The sequence below is a fragment of the Sinocyclocheilus anshuiensis genome, unplaced genomic scaffold (genome assembly GCF_001515605.1).
Source record: "Sinocyclocheilus anshuiensis isolate Anshui unplaced genomic scaffold, SAMN03320099.WGS_v1.1 scaffold598, whole genome shotgun sequence".
Classification (NCBI taxonomy): Eukaryota; Metazoa; Chordata; class Actinopteri; order Cypriniformes; family Cyprinidae; genus Sinocyclocheilus; species Sinocyclocheilus anshuiensis.
This window is the reverse complement of record NW_015547660.1, coordinates 906,166-917,133: the sequence shown is the minus strand read 5'-3', so window position 1 is coordinate 917,133 and position 10,968 is coordinate 906,166. Positions and strand designations below refer to the sequence as shown.

Genomic DNA, 10,968 nt, shown 5'->3' with positions numbered 1-10,968 from the left:
CTTTGCAATGAATGGAAGAAGGGATATAGTCTGTAGTTTTCTAAAAGTGCTGGATTTAGAGAGGGTTTTTTAAGCAGTGGGCTTACCCGAGCCTGCTTAAATGCTGTGGGAAATGTAACAGTGTGAAGAGAGGTGTTGATAATGTGAGTAAGCGAAGGTATGACTGAAGAAGAAATGGCCTGAAGGACGTGAGTGGGGATAGGATCAAGTGGACAAGTAGTAGGATGATTGGAAAGGATAAGTTTGGAAACGTCCATCTTCGAGAGTGGAGAGAAGGATGAGAGAGAGTGTGTATTTGTCGTTATGAAGTTATCATCATTTTGGTGCTAATTGAGATCCACTGTATGGGCTAAAAGCTGAGACATTTCTCAAAATATCTCTGTTTGTGTCTCACAGAAGAAAGAAAGTCATACGGATTTGGAACAACATGAGGGAGAGTGAATTTTTTTTCCTAATGTTTCTTCATTTTGGTCAAAAAAAGAAGAAAAAAATGCACACGGGGGGAGTGTCTGAAACAGTTTTAGATTTGGTTTGCTGTGCACTTTTTATGGGTGTTATATTCTATTCTATTCTATTCTATTCTATTACAATAAATATGTAATTGTGAGTTGTTGTCTCACAATTCAGATTTTTTTCTTGCAATTCTAAGTTTATATCTCACAACTGCAAAAAAAATAAAATAAATAATAATAATAATAAACAAATCAAAAAAAGTCAGAATTGTGAGAAAAAAGTTGCAATTACCATTTTATTTCTTATCCCGTGGCTGAAAAAAAATTGTAAGATGTAAAATCAGAATTCTGGGGGGAAAAAAAGTCAGAATTGTAAGATATGTTTGTGCTGTGAGACAAAAAGTCAGTTTCCATAGTTATATTTAATGAAACCATGTAAAATTACTTTAAAAATGTCTTTTTATAGCACACATTGTCACGATGCGCACACACACGAGGAACGAGGAGACGCTGGAGAATACTTTACCAAGACTTTATTTACAGGAACCAAGGAAGACGAACTCAGGAAGACGTTTACAGGCGGACAGAGAACTAGGGACTGGGAACACTTTATATACACACACACAGGAGGAGGGGATGACGAGACACACCTGGGAGCAGTGAAACATCAAGGGAAACACCTGGGACAAATGAACTAAACTAATCAGGACAGGAACAGGAAACTAACCAAATAAGGGCATGGGAAGGCATATGGGGAGCAGGACACACACAAAACATGGAACAGAGTCTGACACACATTACATTATATTACATTATTATAAAATTGTTCCCATAGTGTTTTTAGTTTAGTAAGAGTAATGCATACAGGGTCGGGCAAAATCCCATTTAAGAGTGAGTTTGGCATGACAAGAATATGAATTTACACAAAGCAGAAGGGGTTTAAGTCTGACACAGATTTTGCAATAAAACATAGATAATTACATCACTTGTTTAGCCAAATTATGCTGTTGCATTGTTATTTATTTATTGTAAAATCTTCTGGTGCCGCATAATTTACACACTGCACCTTTAAGAAGTGATGCATAAACACAGAAACTGAATTGCAAGAAATTATGTAGTCATCTCAACTCCAGTTTCTGAGAATAGAAACATCTTATCTGTTTCTTTTCAGAGCAACTACAGAGTGAAGGAGCTGGATTTGAGTCACAATCGGATGATGAACATCTGGGTCAGATGATAGGTGAATACGACACACCTGGTGTGTGAGAGTTAAACTTCACTACACAAAGAAAGCAAGCACAATAAATGCATGTATGTTCATGCAGCAAATAATGACGGTTTAGAAGTTCTTGATCTGAGCTGGAATCATCTGCGAATGAAAGCAGCTGTAGCTTTCTGTGCTGGACTGAAGGTACCCACACACACACACAGCTCACATACATTTCAGTGTCACACTGCAGTGCAAATCATGCAAACAGTCAAAGCTGCCTTTCCCTGTCGTCAGATCAACACGACTTTGAAACACTTAGACCTCTCGTTTAATGGCTTTGGAAACGAGGGCGGGGACTGGAGGCCAACGACACGCTCAGAGTGCTACAGGTGCGTCAGACTAATCTATGTCAAATTAGATTAGAATCACCTTTATAACAAGGCACAAGTACAATGCAATACGATCGTATGCAATAACTTGTTTGAATAATGAACAATTCAATTATACCGCCTCTATGCATATGTTACCAGACTAAATGGCAAATCTGAGTCATTTTAAAGCAGAATCCCAGATTTTGAAAGTATCATGTTTGATAATGGTAATTGTTTTCTGACAGATAGCGTATAACTCACTGACAATATGGAATAACCGTTTTATAAAAGCAATAATCCCCGTGAAGCCGTGGTTTACAGTGAATTTAACTCCGCTTTGCATCGTACCTAACAACGCCCCTTAGCTGTTATAAATTCACTGTAAACCACGGCTTCTTGGGGCTTATTGCTTTATTTTGCTATACCTTCTCCAGTCTGGATTTAATTCCGTTTGTGGCCAGCAATCTCTTTTTAAACATTAAAAACGTATTGAAATGTTAATGTATCAACATGACCTCCATAGAGCCATCAGTACGCTAAATTACTGTTTTTTTTTAATAAGCTTTATTTAGTCTGGAGGTGCATTATGGAGGCGTTGGTGGCTTTATCGCCAAAAAGCCTCGCAAACGCGTCGACCCCATGAAAGTCATTCAGGTAAATAGTCTACACTCATGAGAATGAAATCTGCTGAAATTTCTCAAGTCTGAAGGTCTCTCACTGCATTTGCTGAATTGTCTTTTCGAAGGATTACCTTGATCAGCGGAAGCTTCGCCTGTGGGACTTCTTCCGTAACATCGACAAGGATGGGACAATGCGTACTCCTGTCGTAGACTTCAGGAAAGCCGTTCAGGTATTGACCCGGGTCCGAGAAAGTCCCACTTTACTACTATTCTGACATGTGGAAAAGAACGAGCAGACGAGTCCAAACATAGTGTAAGTGTCAGTAGGGCTGAGCATCAAATGGCATCATATTTTTGACATTTTATATCTGATCACACCAGCAATCCAGCATCCCACTGGAGAAATTCCAGATTGAGGAGTTGATTCAGAGACTGGACAGAGACCGAACAGGCATAGTGGACTACAGGTGAGCTCGCTTTTACTGCTGTACCCTGAACGCTGAGCTAATGAGGTCATTAATCATTAAATGCATGACAAAGCACACAGACTCCGTACACCTGAACAATTCTCACCAGTAATACAACTTTATGATCATGTTTACACACTTAAACATGATCATAAATCATAAGCACTGATCCATACCCTAGAGAGCTGCATTATTGTGATCTCTCTACATAGGCAGTAAAGGGAAACTAATTTTCAGTGCTCTATACTGATGTGCAAACATTAGTGCTTCACTACAATATTAGATTAAGCATAAAAGTATATTTCTTGAAGGCCTGGCAGATACTAGGAAACAGATGATGTGAGACCACCGGTGCCAGTTGCGCAAAGTGGAGTCCCGGTAGAAGAAGGAGAAGCAGAAGAGCGACAGGATCCTAAAAACCTTTGAGAGCGCTGTAGAGGCCGTCACTCCACGCAGCTCCATGATAATATCACCAGGTGCTGCCAAAGAGGACTCCAGCGGCCTTCAGCCATTCTCTGCCACCCCGCTCAGCTCCTGGCATCATATAATCATGTCCAACAGCAGCCGCTACTCTGTCAATAACATGAGCAGCGAGCATGTGCATCTTCTCATGATAGGGAACGCCTCGAGCTCACCAGGCATGCGCTCGTATTCCCAGCCAAACCAGCAAACCTGCTTCTGTCCAGGGAATGCACTCAAGGTCCAACCCAAGCGTGTAGTAAACTCAGCCCCACAGCTAACCTGACCAGATCCAGGCCTGCGTTAAACAGAGAGCCAACCAGTAAAACAAAAGTCAAGGGGAAGAAAAAGAAAAGAAAAGATATAACACCAAAATGATATGGTGTGCATGTCTGTCCACAGAGGCACGATTTTCAGTGAATAACGACATAAATTTGTGTTTGGTACATCAGAAGCCTTGGAATAGCACATGGGATATTTGGACTATTTTATCTTACTTTGTCAGCTATATCGTATTGGTTTTCTTATAGTCATGTATTTGTGGTTTTGCTTTGTTTTATTTATATGCATATGCTTTGGAAATGTGAATGTAAAATATTTGTTATGTGTCATTGTAAAGAACTAAAATTGAAACTGGCAGAGAGAGACAATTTTAGTGCATAATTCCATGTCAGTGAAAATTAAAATGATGAAGTTGGGTCAGTAAATTTTATTAAATTGAAAATTAAGAGAGACTCTTAAATGGTATCAGAGCACTGTTAAGCACAGTGGAAATACATGTCAGATTTAATTGAGCAAAATGCATAAAGGCAGAAGGTCTTGTTTAGTCCAATTAATGCCTTTCTCCCTCTCTCCTAGTGTTCCATTCTAGATATCTACTGACCTGTGTTATCCGTTTTTTAAACATTTTACCCATTAAATTGAGTGTATTAGGACTAACACACCACCTTATAATTCTTCTCTAGAATCATCTCCTTGTCAGAGCTTTCTGTTTTTTAACCCATGTCACCTTCACAGCTCTCTTATGTTGTTTAAAGTATGAAGCCGTCTTTCTGCCCTTCTGATTCGCATATTTTAAAGAGGCTTTTCCAACTTTGAGTTCGATCATGACTGCTATTATTAATAGCTCTCTAGATAATAAGGTGGTGTCAGGCACTTTGAAACATTCTATAGTACAACCTTTTATTTCAAAAGTCTTGGAAAAAGTCAGATTTCATCTTATTTGAGTATTTTTAGTATTTTTGATACATTTCAGTCTTGTTTCAGGGAACGACAAACAGTGGCGGTTCTACATTGAATTACACCCTGGGCGAGACCCCCTTCGAGAAAAAACACAAAATTCTGCACAAACAGTTATATCAAAGGTGGGTGGCTCATCCTGACCAGTGGCAGAGGATGCTCCAAAATATTTTAGAAGTGCCCCTGAAATTGCAATTGAATTGCAATTGAAACACACTCACACACACTCTCTCACACACACACACACACACACACTGTCAGTCCTGTCTCGTGTTTTCCTTCCCCACGTGCTTTTCATGACCCAGTTTTCCCTCATATTTTATTATGTTTATTGATCCCAGGTGTTTCTCATCATCCCCTCGTTATGTCATGTGTATTTAAAGTGTTTCCTGTTCAGAGTTTGGCTGTCCGGTATTGAATGTTCATCGTTCCCCGCTACGTGTGTGTTCCTAGTTCCATTGGATGTTTACTAAAGTCTCTTTGTTTGAAGTCTACTCCACGTCTCCTCACTCCGTGCTCCTCACAGTAGCGCAACGTGACAGAATACCGGACCCGAAGCAAAGATGACAGCGGCTGTTTGGGCTGCGGCAGAGTGGTAGGACATCGGAGGGATATGTGGAGGAATTCCTCGAGCTTTCCAACAGGGTGAGCTGGCACGACTCTGCACTTGGTGCCTGCCACTTGCCGAAACCAGGGTGTCCCCGAACTCTCCCAAGCTCCACCATAGTCCTCAGTCAAGCCCGCCGGCCGCGCCATTTACCCCTAGCCAAAGGAGGAGGATGAGGAGTAAAAGACTATTCTCCACCCTCATCCTTGCCCCTGAGTCAGCTCCAGTGTCGGCTCCAGTCCCAGAGTTTAGCCCAGAGAGGGTTCCAGTCCCCGCCACATTTACATTGTTATATCAGTGTAATATCCATGTCATTATACAAATTTGTGTTCTGATAAATCATATAAACAAGCACACAGGTACATAAACATTTCAAGCTAAAAAGAGACATCTCTATTTTTAAGAATATGGAAATAAATAAAATATATAATTACATGTGACAGCATGTTACTAAAGCAAATCATTCATCATCCATTTTACAGTTTTTTACGATTGCTTAAGCACAATTTTGAAAACCGGGCCCGGTTTGTGTGTTGCACGAATGTCATTTGATAAGTTTGGTCCTCTTCTTCTTTGTGCACGTTCTCCTCCTGCTTCAGGTCTTCCTCTGCCTCTTCCTCTTCCTCTTCCTCTAACTCCTTCTCCTCCTCTGTGTACTCCTCTTCTCACCCTCACTCATCTTCTGACTCCTTCCATTTTGGTTGAAGGCAGGTGAACCTACCTGCTGCATTTTTATAGTGCTTAAACCTGATTGGTGTGTCTACAATTTAGCAATCATGTGTTTGTGCACCTGATGGCTGTGTTTAACAGATTGGCTCATAGGTGTGGTAATTTGACAGTCAGTGCTTTGGAATTGCAAGGAAGTGACATCATGATATACTTCTGTGTCTGATGTATACAAGTGTGTTTAGTGTTTTGCAAATCACTGTGTGTAATGTTTTGCAAATAGTGTGAAGCTGACAATGTGCTTACAGTTGTGCAAATCTAGCCTTGTGTTTTGCTCCTTGAGTGTAAGGTTTTGCTAATTGTTGGAAAAGTTTAATTTTAGTGTGTAAGCAATCGTAAAAAACTGTAAACAAGTATTCAACATTTAAGTTTATTGACCTTATAAAACACATCATAGTAACAGACATGTTACTAAAGCAAATCATTTATCATACATTTTAATCATGTATTCAACATTTATTTAAGTTTACTGAACTTATAAAACATTTAATTATCTTCATTTAAAGAATATGGTAATAAATAAAATATATAATCATAGTAACAAACATGTTACTAATGCAAAGCAAAACATTTATCATACATTTAAAAAAATTATTCAACATTTAAGTTCACTGAACTTATAAAACACATAATTCTCATCTTTCGGTGGTAATAAATAAAATGTGATTATATATAACATACTGTATAAAAATAAACATTTACTATAGTTTTAGTTGACAATAAAAATATAAAACCACTTTACATTATTCTGGGAGCAATGATGTTCATATGATATAGTGAGAATGTGGAGGATATCCTGCTGATATTTATACGGCCAGTAAGTAAGATGAAATTCTGATGCTTGTAATGTAAATAAATCGATCTTTATATAAGTACAGCAGATACTTACATAAAATGATAATTACCAGTGGTCGCTCTATATCTCCAGTAATGTGTCTCAGTAAGATGAGATTGAAATGCTCCAAACATATAATGCAGTGATTGAGAGCTGAAGAAATAAAGGCTCCTCAGAAGATGTGAGATGTTCTGGAGGCTTGTGAAGATCATTCCTCCTCCGAGGAACAGTGAAAGTAAAGCTTCTGGAAACAAACGCTCCTCAAAAGATCCTGAGGATCAGATTTGAGACTCTAAAACATGATTGATGGAGAATCAAGTAAAGCTGAGCTGCTTCAGTCCAGTAAGTGTTCATCTGGAGATATTACTGCAGTTATTCTGACGCTTACTTGATAAAAACCAGTCAAGATTTGACACGAGAAGCTCGAGCCGAAGCTGGACGTTTCTACAATTACACTAAAAGGAGGAGATTGTGTGAGAGACAGGTTTAACAGCAAAGTTTGATCATGTTGATCATTTAGAGGCCATAAAATTAATCAAATAGGAAAAAGCAAGTTTTATAGCAGGGATCCTCAAACCTGGCTCACGAGATCCACTTTCCTGCGGAGTTCAGCTCCAACTGTGATCAAACTCACCTACCTGTGATTTTCTAATGATCCTGAAGACATTGATTAGCATGCTCAGGTGTCAATTACACAGGATTTTTAATAAGACTAGAGCCTCAAGATGTTTTATCCCAGATTCCAGTTCTTGCACACGTCTGAAAAATGGCTTCAGAAGGGACACTGTTGTTTTCTGAACGCTGTCCGACTCATCTGCCAGCGTAACCAGAGCTTTGTCTGAAAGCTTTTTCATAATGACCAGTAGTGTTGGGTCGTTCTTGAACGATTCGTTCATGAAAAACCCGAAGACGAGAGATGAACTAATCAATTCTCTTTCCGGCTCAGACTGCATTGGTTAAGCTTATGGGGCTGTCACGTGATGAACAAACAACTCAAACCCAAAGACTTGTCAGATAAGAGGTGAGCTAATCATAGACTGAAGACCCAGGTAAACAATGAATTAATCTTTTCTGTTTCTTATAGCAGTTTTGTATTGTTTGTAGTGTGATCAACGTTTGCGTAAGTAGTAGATGTGTTAGGGAAGTAACACGTAACATTTTAATTATATTTTGCTAAAATGAACGAAATGACTCGAAAAAAGATTCGTTCATTTTGCTGAACGAGACTCAAAGGTCCGAGTCGGTAAAATGATCCGAACTTCCCATCACTAATGACCAGTCCGGTCCAGCTGCTGTCTACATAAACACTTCATAAATTTCTTCGTTTTCCAACAGTACTTCCTCTCCTTCATGGATGTAAAATCATTTTCTTTTTTTGTGGCACTCTTGGAAAGGCTTTTGTCTCTCTGGAGCTTTTCTGGAGTGTTATACAATACCTGACAGCAGCACAAAATAAGAAAGATACATAAATGACTTATGTTTTTAGATTAATATTTAGCATATGTTTTCCTTTATTACATAGTTTAGTGGAGGGTGGACATAATTTGAACTCAGGTCAGCTGAAGTGTAATCAAATGACTCAATTTAATAAAATGATCCATTGCAAGTTATTTACTAAATGGGCAGTTGATGTAAATTGTTATAATGTCTTAACAATTTAATGTAAAATGTCCTTCATGTGAAATACACATATACAGAACTGTCACAATGACCAGCTGGAGTTGCCATGAGCTCCTCTAGTGGGCACTCCATCCCAGACCTTTGCCACTGTTTCTTGGACTCCATTTCCCAGAACACCCCATGCCTGGGAACTTATTGCATACACCCTTGTTTCCTATCTGGAGGACTATAAAAGACACACACAAACACTCTGATAGCGAAGTCTTGTTTAGCTAATAGTGGACACTACTGAGCGTTTCTCTCTGTTTTCATTGCCTTGTTCTTGCCTTGCCTTGTTTTTGACCTTGGACTGTTTCATTGTTTTGTGATTGTTTGCTGCCTGCCCTGACCATTGCCTGTTTTTGATTACTCTTTTGCCTTGCCTTGGATTCTGTTGTTTGCTGGTGTTGGACCCTGTCTATCTTGTCTATGACCTGTTTTAATAAAAGCTCGCATTTGAACTTCTATTGTCACGTCCATTAAAAGGACAAACAAAGATGCATCACAGCTCCCCCCATCCCAGACCGTTCTTCAGATTCATGTTCAAGGGTGTGGCTTATCAATAGTATTACTAATATATTGTTTTTTAAAAGTCAAATGTACATTTTACATTTTTTGTAAAAAAAAAAGTTTTGCCGCATTGATCACATGTGTGCAGCTTCTCTCCCTTGTGGATGTTCATGTGCACCTTAAGGTTTGCTGAACGGTGATGGCTTCTCTCCAGTATCAACTCTCATATGCCCCTTAAGGTGCCCTTTTCGTGTGAAACTCTTCCCGCATTGAACACATGTGTATGGTTTCTGTCCAGTGTGGATCCTCTCATGTGCTTTCAAGTCTCCAGACTGAGTGAATCTCTTGTCACAGTGTAAACACTTGTATGGTTTCTCTCCGGTGTGGATGTTCATGTGTACCTTAAGGTTTACTGAGTGCGCAAAACTCTTTCCACAGTGATCACAAGTGAACGGTTTCTCTCCAGTATGAACTCTCATGTGAACATCAAGACTATATTTGCGTGTCAAACTCTTTCCACACTGAGCGCAGGTGAAAGATTTCTTGGCTCTTCTTTTCTTTAAATCTTTATTTTTGGCTTGAGAGCAGCTCAAAGGTATTTCTCCCATTTTAACATGGTTTTTCTCCTCAACTTCACTCAATTCTCCATTCTCGTTGTTTTCTTCAATCAACTCTGCAAGAAAAGTAAAAATGGTTCATTTTCAGTAACTCTCAGTAACCCTGATGAACATCGTGCTCAAGTCGCGTTTGTTCTCGTGCGTATCGCGGGACTTCCCAGTTTCAGTTTGCTAAATAGTAAGGCATGGCCAAAGACAGTAAAAGTACTTATTTACCTGTTTGGAAGCACTTGTTAGAAGAAGCAGTCGAGCAGCAGAAGAGAACAGCAGTTTGTAAGTGTTAGGAAACATTTAGTTGCTAGGAAACATTGTTTCACTTACTGTGTTTTACCGTGGTAAATACGTGCTCAAGTCGCGTTTGTTCTCGTGCGTATCGCGGGAATTTCCAGTTTCGGTTTGCTAAAGAGTAAGGCGTGGCCAGCTGATTTCAATAACGAGTACTCGGGCAAGTATAAAATTGATTAGTTCACCACGGCAGCCCTCGTGTGAAGCCTCCTCGTGTGAAGACCAACGAGTGTAAAGATCATCGACTCTACCTGCGCAACTCCACCGAGCAAGGACACCGACAAGGCAGTTGAGTATTGCTTTTCTCCCCTTTCTTTACTCTTTGTACAGCTTGTTCTCATCTACTTGTTTAGGACAATTGTACTCACTATGTGCTTTCAAATCTCTACTATTACTACTAACATCACGCACTTTACGTTGGACGCAGCCCAGTCCTAATAATCTACGGCCTGTCCCTCTGTCCTCTACTACTTTACTCTCTATTCCAATTGGTTTCTGGAACTGCCAGTCTGCTGTTAACAAAGCACAATTTATTTCTTCTTGCTACTCATTCGGTCTCAACCTCATGGCCCTAACTGAGACTTGGATCAAACCTGAGAACACTGCCACTCCTGCAGCCCTCTCCACTAATTTCACTTTTTCCCACACCCCTCGCACGACTGGGAGGGGTGGAGGTACTGGTCTCCTTATCTCAAATAAATGGAAATTTGATCTTCTACCATCTCTTACAGGCAACAGTTAATTTGAATCGCATGCAATTACTATTACCCACCCTGTTAAAATCCACTTTGTAGTCGTTTATCGTCCCCCAGGTCAACTGGGCAACTTCTTGGAGGAGTTGGATGTGTTACTTTCAAACTTTCCTGAGGATGGTACTCCTCTGGTACTGCTCGGTGACTTCAACATCCACC

General features: G+C 39.8%; 1 long non-coding RNA gene across 1 annotated transcript; it reads left to right on the top strand.

Moving 5' to 3' along the window:
- Positions 1-1,795: 1,795 nt before the first annotated feature.
- LOC107702245 (uncharacterized) lies at positions 1,796-2,669 on the top strand. Its single transcript, XR_001635741.1, has 3 exons — positions 1,796-1,863; positions 1,957-2,051; positions 2,596-2,669. It is a non-coding gene; the product is annotated as an uncharacterized LOC107702245 (long non-coding RNA).
- The last annotated feature ends 8,299 nt before the right edge of the window (positions 2,670-10,968 follow it).